A 19,842-nucleotide genomic window follows, 5' to 3' on the forward strand; every position below is an offset into this window, starting at 1 on the left:
TGTGTTTCAATTTGAAGGCGATGTCTCATCTGGAAAAATTCTCTGGGTGGAAATCCGAGAAGATAATTTGCTCTGATACGTAGTGTTTCTTTCATCCAATAAAGACGAGTCCACTTGCTGGTCGACATAATAGCTTTATTTTTATTTACTCGATAAATGTGTGTTTTACTCTCAAGGCGGCGTCTCATCTGGAAAAATTCTCAGGGTGGAAATCCGACAAGATCTTTTGCTTTCATCCAATAAAGACAGTCCACTTGCTGATCGACATAATAACTTTATTTTTATTTTTATTGCATATAGCCCCACCCACCACAGGTTGTTTGAATTCATTGCTATTGTCCAACCCAACCACCTCAAATGCGTTTGTGGTCTCTATTTCATACACAACCGTGGATCCCATTCTTCCTAACCGGTGTTCCACTTACTCGATGACGTCTCTTTGGCATATTCTAAATGTTTAAAATTTTGTTTTCCTTGGGAATATTTATTGGAAATTTGGTTAGTAAGTGATAAAATTGTAATTGTAATTATTGTTTTTGTTTTTTAGTTTATCATGTTAAATTTATTTTTATGTTAAAAGTAAAATTTAAATAATAAAACATTATAATTTTATCTAGAAATTTAATAATAAAAAATAGCTTTTAGACTTTTCCAATTTCTTTTATTTTACTGTATTTGAAATTTCAAATAGCATCTACCTATCAGTGGTTGTGTAAATTTCACATGTATCATTTTAAATTTTATGGAAATTTATAAATTTTATTATTTTATATTTAATTTTAAAATTATCTATAATATAATTAATAACTTGCTAATTCATAATATCATTGTTAGATACATTGTCTATACTTCATATTTATTTCATTAATAATTTATTAATGTAATTAATTCTAAAACCTAAGTATATTTACTTCATTAATAATTTTTTAATGTAACTAATTCTAAAACTTAAAATTAAGTAGAAAACCCAAATAAATCAACACATTAAATCGATATTTCTGCACACGATAACCAAAACAAATATATATCCATACTAATTAATATTATTATAAAAATTTATAACAAGTTATCCAAACACTTGTACTCATTATTATACCTGTAAAAATAAAAATTAATAATAGGTAACCCAAACCTCTAAACAAATCGATGATTTTTTTCTATTATCATATTTAACATGGCAAAATTTATAATGACTTGGAAAATACATTTTGAAACCCTATAAAAGTTCTACATGACATCAAATTCCAAGTATCCAACCAAAGGTAAAACCACCGTGGTTTGAATAATTTCATCTATATTGTCAAGACCCCGAGTTGGCACTAGGGCCAACGTGCACCCATGACTACCCACGAACCGTTGGACAGTTGAAAAACCAAAGTTGGGACTGATTTGGGGGGATCACATGACGAGCGAGCCCGCACGAAGTCAAGGTGCCCACTTATGCGATGAGGGCGACTTGGTGAGGACTTAGCAAAGAGAAAACGTTAGAAGGTGAGTTGAGGGGCACATGCATTCTACAGTGGAGGGCACCTACACAACTCAAGCAAGGAGTGCACACATCATAAAATGGAGGGAATTAATTGGTGGTCCCATGCCCATGGGCACGCCCACACCAAGGGGCACCCAGGCACCAAGGCATAACAAGCAGGCAGGTGCGACACGACGACAAGGTAGCGAGCGTGTGACAACTACACACTGTGGCGACTTAAGTCCATTGTGGGCACTGTGCAACATCGACGAGAGATCAAATTTTCTTAAGATAATGTCACCCAGACTATACCTACTCCCAACACTTAATCAATTTTTCATTCAAGTGTTCTTCAATTATGTATTATAATTAGAATTCATTTGCTTCACCTTTATTCTTTGTCATTTACTTCTTAAACATGCAATAACCATTAACCCACAATATATAACAACGATGTGATATCAAAAATACACAAGTAAACACAACACTCTATGATGGGAGGGGAAAACTCCCCAAAATAGTTCACCCCAATCTTTACTACTTCTGCAAATATAATACAAGGTATATTTTACAAAATTACAAAGGTGTGGCAGTTTCTTGGCCCAAACTAGCAAACTCATCTACCCTGGTTACAGAGTCATGCAACCTTCTCCTGCATTATGGGACCTGTCAAGAAACCCAAAAAATCATGCCCAGAATGAAGACCAACTTCAACTCAGTCATGCAGGCTTTCTAGGCGAGCCTCACCTTGCCCCTCACTTTTCTATTGTGTCCCTTCTTCCCTTGTGCAAACTTATGGTTTTCCTGGGATATCGTAAGCTCACCTAAGTGCAACTTTCCTGTGTGATATATCCCTTTTTTGGTCAACCTTCTTCTGCCCTCATTGGCCGAGCTCCTCACTTCTATTTATACTCCTTCTTTCCATGTTCATTTATGTGTTTGTTGCCCCTTTGTGTTTTTGAGTTAACCCATAAGTTTGTTGAACACTCTTAGGGTGACCTACCTATGGGTAGGTGAGTACCCCTTAATGGACGGGTGTGCCCCTGGACCGCCCTGCCTCTGGGCAAGTGGGTGCCCTTGTTGGGTGGGCGTGCTCCTTCCTAGGTGCTATGCCTTACCTTGTTGCACACACTACCACGCTTGGTCACTCAATTGAGTAACACATCACGTCACATGCTACCTCGCACCCTCGCAATTTTGCTTTCACCCACTGCGTTCCTTACCCACTACGTCGTCGCCTCGTTCGGGTGCCCCATGGTGCGGGCATGACCGTGGGCATAGGTCGCTATGTTGTGCACACCTTTAGTTTATGATGTGTGTTGCCTCTACGGCCTCTTTGCTATGGTGGGCGCACTCCCCTGCGACGCCCTCCACTATGTGTGCGAGCGGGGCACCCTGTGTCATGCCTGCTATTCTTTTCCTAGCATTGTGCTCGGCACCTTGCCTCTGTGCAGGCGTACCGTTAGCACACATCCCACCAACTTTCTCGTGTTTCCCACCATGTTGACCAGTGCGGCTTTCCTCCTTGCGGGTGCGCTCGTTGCATTCCAAGTCAGTGTTTTTCCACTTCATATGTTCGTGGACGATCATGGGCACCCGTTGGCCTTGGTGCCAACTCGGTATCCTGACATCCTCCCCCACTTTAAAAAGGTTGCCACCCTCGACAACACCATCTTAGTAAATTCCTTTGGCCAATCTTCCTAATCGTGACAACCAGATAGCTTCATCAACAATTTGCTCCATGCATATAACTCGTCGCAACCCTACAAGAACATCATGTACTGGTACCCCCTGTGTTGGTGACTAGTCAGGTAACTAATCTGACCATAATGCCTCCTCCACAAGAATGCATGCATTCTAGCATCATGACAACTATCATTGTATCATGATGTCATATGATCTCCTATCTTCGCCCCTGTGGTCTTCTCATTACTTTAAGGGGTATCATTGCGGCCTTGAGCAAATGACAATGAGCCCTTATTTTGCTTTATGCTCAGAAAGAGGGTGGGGTGGGGAAGGTCGATGGCCTCACATCTCTATCTTCATCCTATCCCAACATCTCTATCCAAGTGTCCACATATTATTCCTATAATTTCTGCATGTAAGCCTCTCTGTCTTCCTCCTATTAGATCTCTGACTTCGCAACCTTCCATTTTGTTGTGCCATCTTCCATTGCCTTTAGTCTGCCTACCAAATCTAGAATGTTATCCAACAATGCCCTCATGATTTCTACCTACTCCATGATTTTTTCCTTTTCTTGGTTCAACCTCTCATAGATCTTGTTCTATCGACCTTTCTCCACTCTCATTATTGTTATCTTATACTCACCTCTCGTGGCTGTCCTGGTTTGAACACTCTGTGGTTCTTCCTCCCTTCCATAGTATATGTACAACTTATTTAAGTATGGTACCACCAACTATTCAAATTACTTCATGAATTTGATTCCTAAGAGTGCTTCAAAATCATCCATCTGAACAATTGTAAATCCCACTTTACTTTTCCCACCGTGAACCTTTACTTCTATTTTCTCTGCCACTCCAATCACTTTGTCTGGTGGAGAGTTTACTACTTTGAGGTGTGGTTGAGTTGGAACAAAGTTACGGGTTTCACTGTTTTCCATCATAATGACCAATGTTCCCTACCCAATATTCATCTCAACATACTCTAACTTATTCCTCTACGGATTGTGTTTTGGGATGGATTTCGTTGCTACCGCCGCTCCCAAAATAAATTACTCCAACCATTGTCTCGTCCGTCTTCTTCCCATCTGAATGCATAATAGTTGTGGTTCTTTGTTTCAAAGGACAAATTTTCACCATGTGGTTGCCCTTGCACAACCAACATTTCAACGGTTTCTTCACCTTCGGTTTACTATTGAATTTCCATGACCTTGGTGTCTGGGATAGAATCTTAAGATATCTTATGCTACCAAACCAAGAATCTCACCAAATTTACTTTTGACAATAGAATATAAACAACAGAAAATCACGCATGCACAATTATCGATAACTTTTTACTAATTTTTCATCCCAAATTCGTTATGTTAATCAACATATAATACAATAGTCTAGGGCTCTCGTACAAGGGATAATGACCCTCAAATATTCATGAGTACAATAATACAGGATACAATGACAATCTTGTTGCTCTAGTGCACAATCACAACATCTATGTTGTATCTCTTCTTATCGGTCCTTCGCTTCTGTTTTTCTCTCTAGCTACCGTTTAGCCTATCAAGAGACAACACATAGAGACTCTAGGAGAGCTACCACCTATCACTTCTGGAAGTCACTTCTGCTTCAATGAACACTGGGTGATCCAATCTGGGCTTATGGTTGGCCAACTCATGAGCTTCAATCTGCCAATCTATTAGTCCATTAGTCCATCAATATAGTATTTCACATTAGGCTCCAATAACTTCACCCAAACTTTAGTTGTCAAGCTCCCTTTATGAATATTTTCAAGGGCTACTTTGGGTCACCAACGCACTGCCCTCCACCAACACAATGGCACCCAATCCAACCACTGTAGAATCTACTCCTAGTTAGGGTTTCTAATCACCTAAGACCACCCAAACACATGGATTCCATAGGCTGCAACTTGTCCACACTTGGACACCACCCAACTAGTAATCAATTCAACACAAACTCATCATACATACCTTTGGTTATGCATGATTTTGTAGCTATTCACTGGTTAGGGAACCCATATTATATGTTACAACCCTAAATTGTTCCAACAGTGACCTAGAAATGACGACCTTCCTTCCACAAGACCCTCCTACCTTCGCTGCTTCATTAGGCTTCCTATTTCAGTTTATTAAGGACTAAAATCCTCACAAAATTCACCTATAGGACTGTGGCCAGGCCTACATATAAATATTTGGGTTGCGGCTATCCAAAACAGGGAATATTTCCCTCCAAAACCCACACACAACCACTCATATACGCTTCAAGGCATGCGGCTTTCTTTCCTGCTCAAACTTAGTGTTCAGTCAATTTAATGTATTAAATTGCTAACATAAATTATCAATCGAGGTTAGTAAACTGATGAAGTGTAGTGCACAATATGTGCTTAGTTAACCTTGTTTCTTACTTCGTTGAGTATGTTTTTATGTTGTTTTGGGGTTTTGTTTCTGATGCCGAAGGAAATTAATCTAAGAAATGAAAGTTATGCTTCTAGATGAAATATTTAAATGTTAATGGACAAAATCTAATGAATTTTAATGTTGAAAACTAATTTCTAAAGAAGGAATAAAAGGAAATGTTTTGATGAAAGAAACTAAACTAGTAATTACTCTAAATGAAATGATTAAATTATGAAAAAGAAGGAAGAAAAGGAAATGTACATGAACTAATCCATGAAAAACAAAGCATTAATCTAAATACAATTGCATTCATATGACAAGATGAAAATGAAATCACTTCCTTTCTTATCCTTGAAAGCTCTTGATCAAAATAAAACTAATCTTATTCATGCACTGAAAGCAAAATAACAATGACAATCTAAAACAAATGGAAAATACAACTATTATCTATTGTATCATCAAATACCAAGGAACCATTCAATTTAGGAAGCAACCTTCTTGAAGTGATTAGGTACTTGATTATACATTAAATGAAAGAAAACATGATCTAGGAAGGCATAAAGAAAGCATGTAAAAACTTGCAATGAATATGTAATCTAATGTTTTTAAGCAATCAATTTCGGAAGGGTTACCTTCTTGAAATGTTGAACATGAGATGACACAACAGATAAGAAATTTAATCTAAAAAGCATGATAAAAGCATGAGAAAGGAAACTAAATCACAGTCTGTTCTAAATGCCTCAAGCAATCAATTTTGGAAGAACTACCTTATTGAAATGCTTTATATAAGATTAAACAATGAATATAAAACTCAATCCTAAGAAAGCATTGTAAAAACATGTAAAGGAAAACTAATATCACTGTATGCTCCAATGCTTCAAACACAACCCAATTTTGGAAAAGAGAAAATTATTTTCTTGAGATGCTTTGATTAGCATAAGATTACACAATAATTAAGAAATCAATAAATCTTAATCTATGAAAGCAAATAAATCTTAATCTATGAAAACAAATAAATCTCAGGCATTGTATATGGCCAATCCAAAAGTATGAGGATGGAAAGTTGAGAAGCTCCAAATGCAAGCCTTCTTCTTTATTCGAAACATGAGCAATTCCCAAACTTTACACATAAAATTATAGGAGAAAACTTCTCCTATTTATACAAAAAGATGAGAAGCTATCTCATTAAAGAGAGTACATGAATCTCTCCCTATATCTCTAGAGTTACAATCAAAATAGGAAATGATAAGACACACATCTTCTTAGAGTTTCACTACAAATAGGAAATGAGACACATATCCTTATGATCCCATGATCTTCTCCACTCCAATTCGAATTTGGCCTTAGGAGGCCACATAAGGGTCTTTTAGAAGCTTCCTTTTGACCTACACATGCCAATAGTCTCATCCCACTTGTTAGGTATAAGCATATGCACATTATTTTCTAATTTTTAACTATAAATTCACTTAAAATTGCTAAGAATTAATAAAGTTTGGAAAAACATAAATGTGACCCAATAATGATAATGGTAAGGTAAATGTAATGAAATGGAGGTGGAGTGAAGGTGACAATATGGAAATATAAGTGAAAATGTAATGGAAGTGAAAGACAATTTCAAGGCCCAACTCCTAGAACTACAAGGGATAAAAAGCACATGAGAACAACTTCAGATTTGTCTTCAAGCCCGTGACTATCCTCCTGTAGCAACTTAGCCTAATTTCAGATGATAATCTTCACCCAATCAAAGACCCAAACATATTTGTCCTTCTCTTCTAGAGCTTGACCTATTTCAGAGAGTTATATATGAATTGATGCACATTTGGATGAGTTAAATGATCTCTATCACCTTTTATTTATACACAAAAGAAGGGTTCAATGAATTTCTTTAAGAGACATGTCTTTTGGACAAGTTCACCTCAAGCCTACAAGACTTGATTGTCCAAAATCCCACCATTATCTTTAAAATTTCATATCTCATCGTAGACAACTTATAATTCAACAATTCTTGTTGAGTTGGATTCTCCTCAATGCCCTCTATCATCTTCGTCCATCACATGTCCAACATACTCCATGGTTTTGTCCCAAACATCAATGGGTGAAAAACCCCAACCTTGGGTTCCAACCCCACAATGACCTATTGTGGTGCTCCATCCTCCAAACACAGAAACCTAGGGCTTGGAGTACCTCCCCAGCTACTAAAAAATCAACATTTACTACCTACAGTTTCCTCGTCCTCCTTCGAAGCTTTCTCTTTCAATTTATCAGGTTTCTTCTTTTTGTCCTCCATCCTTTCGTCATGATTGTCCACCAACCTGACAACTGCTGCAAACTCTTCTTCAAGTGTTTTGATCTTCTTCCACCTCACCTCATTGTGTGCCCAAGGTTTCAATCCAATGATAAAGTTGAATACCTTATCCTTTTTTGCCAAATTAGGTAGCTTCAAGATCACACTCACAAATTCGTGTTGATAAGTCTGTAAACTCCTTTTTGATTGATGTAGTTGATCTTCGTACGAGCGTCCCATGTCTCATATTGTGGGATGAAACGAGCTAACAACATGTCATTTCTTCCCAAGTTGAGATGTCCTCAACATCTCCATGGGAAATCTGATCCACTCTTCGTCTCCACCACATCTTGGCATCCTTAATTAGGAATTGTGAAACTACCTTCACTTTCACTTCCTCAGAGGTAAGCTCCAATCGTTCAAGGTACTGCTCCATATCCCATAAAAATTTCCTAACTATTTTGGCACTTCTCATTCCATCATACAAATCTAGTTATTTAATCTTAATGTGGGAAGTACCTCCAATTAGTCACTGCCCAACAAATTTCTTCAAAATCCCAATCCCATTCAGAGCTTTGGAAAGGCTCTTCTACAATTTTGCGATCTCTTCCATGCTTTGATCCTCGATAGCTTCAAGTCCTTCAACTTCGCCCTAAATTTTATTGTATCTCCACTCTAGATAATTATATCGGACTTTAAGGTCTGATGACCTTCTCCCCGCTCATCGAAGTTCTCCCTAAGTTTGTCATTCTCTACCTCAAGCGCATCCATTTTTGTGTTCAATTCATCCATTTCATGCAACATCTTTTTCATGAAAATTGTCTCAGTTTCATCTTGGATTCAACCGTTATCTGTGGTCCCTGACCAACATTTTCCATTAGTTTTCTTTGTGAACGAGTACTAACCATAAACTACTTTCATCACCCTTCATTCAGTTCGACCCTGACTTCACTGTCTTTCCCCTTCCAAACATCACCCTTCGTTACTCAACTGCACAAAGGCAGTCATGCCTCCAAGTTTCGTTACCCAATTCATTCAGCTTGGCCTTAACCCTGGTGTGCCTATGCCCCTGCTAAACTCGACTTTAATACTTCTATGTGTTCATATAGGCCCTTATTTCATTGAATTTCCATTGTCAACCTATTCTGCTATCACCCACTTTCTAAAAAAAAAGCTCCGATACCAACTACTCATGAAGTGGGCAGTTGTATTTCTTCCTCTAAAAATATAGGATTTGATACCAACTGTCACGACCCCACATTGTGGTGACTTAAGTTGACCATGGGCATTGTACGACCCCTATAAGAGTTTTCTTTTTCTTAAGCTAATGTCACTAAGACTACGCCTACTCCCAATGCTTAGTCAATTTTTCATTCAAGAGTTTTTCAATTATGAAACAAAATTAAAATTTATTTACTTCACCTTTCTTCATTATCATTTACTTCTTAAACATGCGATAACAATTAACCCAAAATATACAACAACACTGTGATATCGCAAATACACAAGTAAACACAACACTTTATGATGGGAGGGGGAAACTCCCCAAAACAACTTGCCCTAACCTTTTATTACTTATCCAAATATAATAGAAGGTATATTTTACAAAATTACAAAGGCATGGCAGCTACCTGGCCCAAACCAGCAAACTCATCCACCCTAGTTACAAAGTCGTGCAACCTACATCAGCACTATGCAACCTATCAAGAAACCCCAAAATTCCTACCCAGAATGAATACGAACTTCAGCTCAGTCATGCAGGCTTGTTGGGTGAGCCTCGCATTGCCCCTCATTCTTCTGCTAGTCCCTTCTGGCCTTGTGTGAACTTCTGTTTTTTCTGAGATATCACAAAATCACCTAAGTGTGACCTTCCTTTGCGATATATCCCTTTCTTAGTCGACTTTCTTCTGGTCTCCTTAGTTGAGCACCTCACTTGTATTTATATGCCTTCTTGCCATGTTTATTTATGTGGTAGACGCCCCTTTGTGTTTTTGAGGCGACCCACAAGTTTTTTGAACGCCCTTGGGCTGAACTTCCTATGGGCAAGTTGGCACCCCTTCATGGGCAGGAATGCCCTTGGGTCAACCTACCTATGGGTAGGTGGGCGCGCCCCTGCCTTGGCACTACAAATTTCCTTGTTGCACACACTAACCACACTTGGCTTCTCACTTGAATCGCATGTCACATCACACGCTTCCTCGTGCCCTCGCTCACTTGCTTCCGCCTGTCGTGTTCCTTGCCCGCTAGGTTGGCCCCTCGCTTATGTTCCCTATGGTGCATGCAAGCCCATGAGCACAATCCACTATGTCATGCATGCCTTTGTTTTATGATTCATGCTGTCTCCGCACACTCTTCGCTATGGTGGTCACTCTCCCCTACAATGCCCTTCATTATGTGTGTTGGTGGGTGTGCCCCGTGTTGTGCCTATTATTCTTTGCCTAGTGCCCCACATTCGTGCAAGCATGCCCTTGGCACACACCTCACCAAATTAGTCGATGTGCCTGTCATGCCGACCTGGGTGCCTTTCCTCCATGTGGGCATGCTCATCACAATCCAAGTTAGTTTTTTGCCACTTCATATGTTCGTGGGTGGTCATGGGTGCCTGTGGTCCTTAGTGCCAACTTGAGGTCCTGACAGGGTGGGAGAAATGGGTGAGCGAGCAGGTAGTGATGTGGAGTACATGGTAAGCGATCAACCAAGTGTGGGTTGCATGTATGATGAATGAATGATCAACAGGGCATAGTGTGGGCAACACGACATGGCGAAGTTCCTAGGTAGGGGATCACCCACCTAGAAGGGATGCCTAGCTACCCATAGGCAAGTTGCTCAAGGGCCTACCCATCCATGAAGGGGCACCTACCTTCCCTTAGACAGGTTGATCCAGGGGCATTCAACAAAACTTGTGGGTCAACTAAAAAAAACAAAGGGGTGTCGACCACATAAATCAACATGGCAAGGAGGCATATAAATATAAGTGAGGAGATTCGATAAGGAAGGAAAAGAGGCAAGTCAGACAAGAAAAGATATATTAGAGAGGTAGGTCACAATTAGGTGAATTTGCGATATCGAAGGAAAACTAGAAGTTAACACAAGGGCAGGAAGGATGCAATAAGAGAGCAAGGGGCAAGGTGAGGCTTGCCTAGCAAGCCTCCATGACTAAGCTAAAGTTGGTATTTGTTTTGTGCAGAATTTTTGGGGTTTATTGACAGGTCGCACTATGTGAGAAGGTCTACATGATTTGGACAGAACTTGCAGGAAGACTACACAACTTAGGCAGAATGTGCAGGGAAGGTTGCACGACTTGGGAAGATTGGGTGGATGAGTTTGTTGCTTAGGAGAGGCAACTTCCATGCCATTTCCATGTTGTAAAATGTTACTTGAACAATTAAATAAAGTATTGAGGCAAACTACTTTGGGGATTTTCCCCCTTCCATCGTAAACTTGTGTTACTGTCATAATTGTGGTATCGCACTATTGCAATGTTGTATTGTTGTTTTGGTTATCACACTATTTAAAGATTGTATAATTTAAAGAAGTAAATGAATGAAGATTAATTCCGCTGCATAATTCAAGTAAATAATACATGAACGAATAATTGAGTAAGTGTTGGAAGTAGGCGTAGTCCGGGTGAAAGTAATTTTAAAGTGAAATCTTGATAGTGTCGCACAACGCCCACGGTGGTTATAAGGTGCTACAACGTGGGGCCATGAGAATTGGTATCAAAAACCGTTTTGAAGAAAGTGGGTGTTAACATGAACCTATGGTATTAGAGGCTATCTTGCGAAGATGGGAACTTGGAGAAGTTTAGAAGAATTGTGATCAAGGTTAAGATCTTGTTGAAAGTTGGGTGGTACGATGTCAGGTTGGAAAGAGGGTTGAGATACACTTCTGAAGCTCATGGATAGATTGGGACACATGAAGGAATAAATGCCACGGTTGAGAGAAGAGCTTGAAGTTTTAGAAGACAAGGTTAGAGTTGAGCTTCTTTGACTTGGTTGGGAAGTTAAATAGGTTGAAGTTGCTGATTGCGATGAGGAAGAAGAAGTTGTGATGTGTAAGGAAGGAAGTGTTGTAGAAGTATTGATGGAAGAGAAGGAACTTGGTAAAACGTTGCTTGCCTAGGTTTAACTAGATTTATGCACAATGTAGCCATTGAAGGAAGGAGGAACTCACTTGGAGAGACCTCATGAAGATGTAAGTATTGTTGTAACTTTTGTTTTGTTGAAATATTTCGAAGATGGATCATATGCATAGATGGGTCAAGGAAGAATGTGTTTGTTGATGCGATGGGAAACATTTCCTTGGAAGGATGGGATGAGTGCTTGTGCGGTTGGGAAATAAGGGGATGTTTATTTTTGCAATACTTATTTGGGCACCATGCGACATTAGAGTAGAAGGTAAAAATTCTCGAGTAGTTTGGGCAGTATGCTAGTCATGCTTAGCCAAGTGAAGACTTGGCTAAATGCCTGACATGAATCATGGATAGAATGAAGTAAGGGCATACCAAAGTGAAGGAAACATGATACACACATATTTAGGTGGAATTATTCATTGTAGTTTCGTTGGAGCTAAGAGGCAGTCCCGGTGAACCTTTAGTGGGGGAGACAATGATGATGGAAGGGACATGCGATAAATATATGAAGTTATGGAAACCAAGGGCTCTAACCTAATCGAAGGAAATGATGTAATAATTGAAGTTGCATTGGGTCCATTGAAGTGGATTATTTTGGCAGCTGAAGTCGTGTGCATCAAGTTGAAGAGTATGGGCATGGCAAACTTCATGCAGGGGCATCGTGCACGGACACTTGAGAGGATGTTGCATATGGGAATGAAGCTGAAGTGACAAGGAATGATTTTGTGCATGATGTAATTGTCGATGCCACATGAATACATTTTTCAAATGGATTGATGGGGATACTGGTTGCATTCGAACATCAAGGCCATGGTCATTTTTGAAGGAAGATATGTGCAGCTTATAAGAGCATTCATGTGACAAAGAAGGTAGAGGAAAACTACGATGGGACTTGGACTGAGACAATTGTGCCTACCTGAAGTGTTGGATGAGGATGGTTCAAAGGAGCATATGATGACTTGAAGAGAGTTACAACTGATGAAGACTTCATGATGTGGTGGTCTTGGAGTATCTGACTTGTTGAGGAGTCGAGGTCAATTTAGACCTGACTTTGATGCAACATGTGACACATACCTTGGGCACAATATGGGATGTGTTCCTGGGGAGTGGCTTGATGGATGCGATAAATGCGAGATACCTTTGGAGTTATATGATTGTTGTAGTGATGGAGGTGCCTTGGTGGGAGAACTTAGGCGGGGGTTGTTTCACGACCCAACACTGTGGCACCTTATGACCACCGTGGGTGTTGTGTGGCACTTGTGATATTTGACTTTAAAATTAATTTCACCCAGACTACGCCTATTTACAACAATTAGTCAATTTTATTTCAAGTGTTATTTTACTTCAATTATGTAGCAAAAATCCAATTCATTTTCTTCACTAACATTTAATTCCACTAATATACAACAACAATGTGATATAGTAAATATAGTAGTAAACACAAGTTTACGGTTAGAGGGAAAACTCCTTAAATTAGTTCACCCAATATTTTATTAAACTTCGGCAAAATATGATACAATAATATTTTACAACATACAAGTGGCGTGGCAGTTGCTTGGTCCCACCCTAACCCCCTTATATATGTAATAGGATCGAGTCATAGTTATAGTTAAGTAAAGAGTCAATAAAGCCCATATTAATAATTGTAAGTGGTTAACCCACATTTAATGACGGGACCATAGTTAGTTGTAAATGGGCCATGGTATTAGATAGATGGTATTAATAAGAACCATTGTATTGCCCCATGGTATTGCATGTATGAATCCTATACAAAGGATAGAGACTCCCTACGAGGAGCATCGTGTCTTATTTTGTAATCGAGCTCTGCTCTATTGGAGGTTGCCCCCTCGAAGAAGCAAGTGAAAATTGCTTTCTGAATAATAAAATACTTGCTATTATTTCTCACTTTTCTATGTTCTGGGTATATTTCTTTGCATATTTGGTATTTTGGTATTGTCTTGTAAGTTAAGAGCATAACAATTGGTATCAGAGCGCTTTCCACGGCCGATGAGATCTCCATTTTTTAGCATTTTTTTTTTGGCTAGAGACGTGTTCCGACATCTTTAAACCATGGGATATAATCGTTGAGCGCATAAAACTGCGGATTTGGGGAGGCATACACACAGGGAATACAAGAGGTGATCACACTTGTTGGACTCCCTCGTAACCCCTGTGGGTACCCCTTTGAGTAGTAGCGCATTAGACAGAACCGCGCACGAACTGTCTTCCAAGTACCCTATGGGTATATCAGAAGCCCCCTAGCTCCCTTGAAACCTCACCATAGATAAGTTGTCAGCCGTCTTGCTACTACAGTACACCGAGAACAGCACTTGGAGAGATTACTCGCCCGTACGATAGGGTAGTCGGGTTGTACGACTAAGGGTACGGTTGATCCTCCTTGGTTAGTGCCCTGAAAAATTGGGCAGAGTACTATTGTCAGACCCTTATGTATATTGCGATCTATAGCACCTGACACTCCTCGAGACCATAGTTCCCTTCTCTATCTCTGGATCATGCATAATCTCTGCCAGATCAGATCTCGCAAGTGGGGTTTTACAACAGCAGCAGCAACCAGTCCCGTAGTTCAGGTTTATGAGAACAACCATTCAGATATATTAGATCCATCAGATCTGCAACAACAATTTGTTCCGCCATTCAGATCTATCTGATCATCCATTCAGATCTCTCAGATCCATCAGATCCGCCATGCAGATCTGAGTAGTTGTGTGGGTTCTATACCTGGGCGTGATTTTCGCAGGACTTTTCGCAGCACTGACATTTCGGGGATTCGCTACTATAGTATTCCTAAGCAAGGAGTAAAAATCTATTAGGAGTTTTCAAAAAAACGAGTCTGAGACCCCCCGAGGCGCTTATTGGTGACTTAACCCATAAGAATCAGGACGACGAGCTGAGCAAGGTGGTACCATTCAATTTTTAGTGCCAAAAAAATTCAGGCGGTCCCAAATTTCAAGTAAATTGGCTCGGTGCATGGTACAAACTAGAAATCAAGCTATGACGAATGAAAGGATGGACACCCTTGAAACATCCTTGAAAGACATCCAAGACCAATTGACGAAAATAACTACAACACTCTCTATGGGCAAGGCGGAAGCCCGTAAGGAGGCATATATTGGCAATGAACACAGTGAGGGTGAGTCTAGCCACTCTCTTCACCTCTGGGGCACCCACCAACAATCCCGTCCACGACCACCCAAGCTGGACATGCATAAATTTGATGGCTCTCACCCGGCAGCATGGATAACACAAATGGAGCAATATTTCAATCTGAATTACATCCTGGATAATTCCACTCAGCTTAGTGTGGGGAGCATGTACTTGGACAATGAAAGATGGAAATGGTGGCAATGGCATCAACGTTGCTATGGAAGGCCCTTGACTTGGGACACATTCAAAAAAGCTCTTATGGATCGCTTTGACCATGACTCTGCTTTTTTGGGTCGTCTCACTAAGCTCCGATAGACTGGAACAATGGATGAATATATTACAGCATTTGAAGCCCTAGCTTTCCGCACTTTAGGTCTACAAAATAAGTTCTACATGGAATGCTTTATCAGTGGTCTTAAAGAGGCCATACAAGCTCACGTCCAACTGCAGCACCCTCCCTCATGGCTAGAGGCTTGCAGGATAGCTCGTGAAGTAGAACGTGCGTTAGCGGCCTAGGCCAATCGCCCAAATTTCATTGCCAAGGGTCACCCCCCACAGGCTCACAACACTTCCCAAAAACTTAAGGTTCAAAATGTGTCACCTGCAGAAATGGCAGAAAGAAGAAATCAAGGATTATGTTACTACTATGATGAAAAATACTCCCCCGGGCATAAGTGCAAGGAGCCCAAATTTTTTCAAATTGGTGGTATTGATCACAGTTCATTGGAGGAAGCGCCACCACTTGAGGAACTAGAGGAGGAAGAAGAGGACAACCAGAAGGATAATGTACCTGAAGAACCAGTTATTTCACTGCATGCATTGACAGGGATTTCTTTGCCTCAAACTCTCAAAATCAGAGATTTTATAAAGCATCGCCCAGTAGTAGTCTTGATTGAGAGTGGAAGTACACATAATTTTATCCATCAAAGAGTCGCGAAAGCAGTGCATTGTTTTGTACGAGAAATTTCTAACTTCCAAGTCCAAATTGCTGATGGGGGAACAATGAAATGTGAAGGCCGCTGTGAAAATGTCAAACTTCGAATGGGGGATTATCAGTTAAAGACCCACATGTTTTATTGCATACACATGGGAGGGTGCGACATTGTCCTAGGTGCTAAATGGCTTCACACACTTGGCCTAGTCACAATGGATTTCCAGGAGTTATATATGAGCTTTAAGAAGAATAACCACACACATACCCTTCGTGGATTCCATGCGGGAGCTCCCTCTATCATCAACTCACATCGGATGGAAAAATTGTTAAAAAAGGGCCATCATGGAGTCATAGCTCAATTTAATGCCATCCAGGCCTTCGAACCCAATTCTCTTCTGATTCATCCTGAGATGCAACAGATCTTAAGTAACCATCTGCTAGTCTTTGAGAAGCCTCATGAGCTTCCACCCTCGAGAGGGGAACATGATCATATCATCACTTTGGTCCCAGGGGCCCAACCACCAAATGTGAACCCATATAGATATCCATTCACCCAAAAGAATGAAATAGAAAAAATAATCAAGGAACTTTTGGAAGCAGGCGTCATTTGTCCCAACATTAGTCCTTATTCATCACCAGTGGTCATGGTGCTCAAGAAATATGGGGAATGGTGTATGTGTCCAGACTTCAGGGCCCTCAATAAGTTGACAGTCAAAGATAAATTTCTCATCCCGGTTGTTGATGATTTGCTGGATGAACTAAATGGGTCTCAATTCTTCACTAAGCTTGATCTTCGCTCTGGCTACCACAAAATTCACATGAAAGAAGTCGACACTCCAAAGACTGCTTTCAGAACTCATGAAGGCCATTATGAGTTCCTGGTCATGCCATTCGGTCTTTGTAATGCCCCATCTGATTTTCAGAGCCTTATGAACCACCTGCTCAAATCCTATCTCAGAAAATTTGTCCTTGTTTTCTTCGATGACATCCTCATCTACAGTCGCACTTGGGCTGCACATCTTTAGCATGTAGATCTGCTCTTGCAACTACTCCGCTAGCATAAATTATTTGTTAAGATGTCCAAGTGTTCTTTTGGCATGCAAGAAGTTGAGTATTTGGGCCACATTGTGGGGCGTGAAGGTGTCAGGGTGGACCCCAAAAAGATCCAGGCAATGCAGGATTGGCCTCAACCTAAGGCCTTGAAGAGCCTGAGAGGATTTTTGGGTCTCACGGGCTACTATCACAAATTTGTCTGCAATTATGGTTGCATTGCGAGGCCCCTCACTCAACTCCTCAAGAAAAATTCATTCCTCTGAAATGATGAAGCACAATAGGCCTTTACAGCTCTAAAAAATGCCATGTGTTCCACTCCACTCTTAGCACTACCCGACTTCACAAAATCTTTTGTCATTGAATGTGATGCTTCAGGTATGGGTATTGGGGTGGTCTTAATGTAGGAAGGTCGACCCTTGGCCTTCACAAGCCAATAACTAAGTGGGAATAATCTGGGACAATCTACCTATGAGAAGGAGATGATGGCCATCTTACATGCAGTAGATACCTGTCGACCTTACTTATTGGGGCGACGCTTCCAAATCCGCACAGATCATCAAAGTCTTAAATATTTTTTGGAGCAATGCCTATCCTCACCACAATAAAATAAATGGCTCGCCAAAATGCTAGGATATGATTATGAGATAATTTACAAGAAAGGGCGCGAAAATATTGTAGCAGATGCATTATCTCGCCAATTTGAGGAGGAAAGTACCTTGCTCGCAATTTCCTTTCCCATTCCAGAATGGATTGAAGATGCTTGCAGGGAATAGTTTTCACATCCCTGGCTCTCCCAACTCATTACTCAATTGCAGTCGGATCCAAATACCACCAAGGGCTACTCGTGGCAGGATGAGATTTTTCGCTACAAGGACAAAGTCGTAATATCACCAACATCCACCCTCAAAAGCAACATTTTGGTGGAGTTGCACTCATCCCCCATTTTAGGACATTCAAGGTTTCAGAAGACGTATGCTCGTACTCAGAGATCATTTTTTTGGACAGGCATGAAAAAGGAAATTCTTACTTTTGTAGTGGAATGTGACGTCTGTCAGTGCCACAAAGGAGAGACAGTCAAAGCACCAGGCACATTACAACCATTGCCCATCCTGACATCAATATGGACAGAGGTTTCTATGGATTTCATTACAGGTCTTCCAAAGTCAGGAAACAAGTCAGTCATCATGGTGGTTGTGGACAGACTTTCTAAGTATGCTCATTTTTGCACCCTACCCCACCCTTTTACACCGACTTTGGTCGATCAATATTTCATGGATCAGATCTTCAAATTGCATGGCATGCCCACTTCCATTGTGTCTGATCGTGACCCGGTCTTCACCAGTCATTTTTGGCAGGAACTCTTCAGGCTACAAGGTACCCAACTAAAACTCAGTGCTTCCCATCATCCACAAACTGATGGTCAAACTGAAGTAGTCAACAAATGTCTGAAAACCTACCTTAGGTGTTTCACTTCAGAAAAGAAACATCTCTGGGTATAGTGGTTACCTCTAGCTGAATGGTGGTATAACACCAACTATCATGCCACCACCAAAATGACGCCATATGAAGCATTTTATGGTCAACTCCCTCCTTCCCATACTTCTTATATCAAGGGGTGCTCAACAAGCAGTACATAACCGCACAACCATGCTCGCCCCATCTTAGAGAGAATCTTCATCAAGCTCAAAACTGCATGAAGCAACAGGTAGATTAGCATCGCTCAGAACGCCAATTTGAAGAAGGGGATTAGGTATTTTTTAGGCTGCAACCATATAAGCAAACATCACTCAAAGACAAGGGCTGTCAGAAACTATCTCCAAAATTCTACGGACTATATCAAGTACTTCAGCGCATTGGAGAAGTGGCCTACAAGCTAGCTTTGCCACCCACTGCAAAAATCCATCCAGTTTTCCATGTCTCATGCCTCAACAAAATGATTGGGAACAATTGCAGAATTCAAACCAGTCAGCCTGAACTGGAAGAAGAAGAGTCAATTTGGCTCCAACCTGAATAGGTCCTAGACACATGAGAACGGCACCTGCGTGGTCGCATGATCAAGGAAGTCCTCATCAAGTGGAAAGAGAACTCTCCGGAAGATGCAACCTGGGAACCAACCACTATTCTTCAACAATTTCCGCAGCTTCAGCCTTGAGGACAAGGCTATTCTTATGGGGGAGGTCATGTTAGGGTCCCACCCTAACCCCCTTATTTATGTAATAGGATCGAGTCATAGTTATAGTTAAGTAAAGAGTCAATAAAGCCCATATTAATAATTGTAAGTGGTTAACCCGCATTTAATGAGGGGACCACAGTTAGTTGCAAATGGGCCATGGTATTAGATAGATGGTATTAATAAGAACCATTGTATTGCCCCATGGTATTGCATGTATGAATCCTATATAAAGGATAGAGACTCCCTGCAAGGAGCATCGTGTCTTATTTTTTAATCGAGCTCTGCTCTATTGGAGGTTGCCCCCTTGAAGAGGCAAGTGAACATTGCTTTCTGAATAATAAAAGATTTGATGTTATTTCTCACTATTCTATGTTCTGGGTATATTTCTTCACATATTTGGTATTCTGGTATCGTCTTGCAGGTTAAGAGCATAACATTCGCGACCCCACACTGTGGCACCTTATGACCACCGTGGGTGTTGTGTGGCACTTGAGATATTTCAATTTAAAATTAATTTCACCCAGACTATGCCTATTTACAACAATT

The sequence above is a fragment of the Pinus tabuliformis genome, chromosome 1_1, assembly GCF_031772625.1.
Source record: "Pinus tabuliformis cultivar Carrire ecotype Pingquan chromosome 1_1, CPIR1, whole genome shotgun sequence".
Lineage (NCBI taxonomy): Eukaryota > Viridiplantae > Streptophyta > Pinopsida > Pinales > Pinaceae > Pinus > Pinus tabuliformis.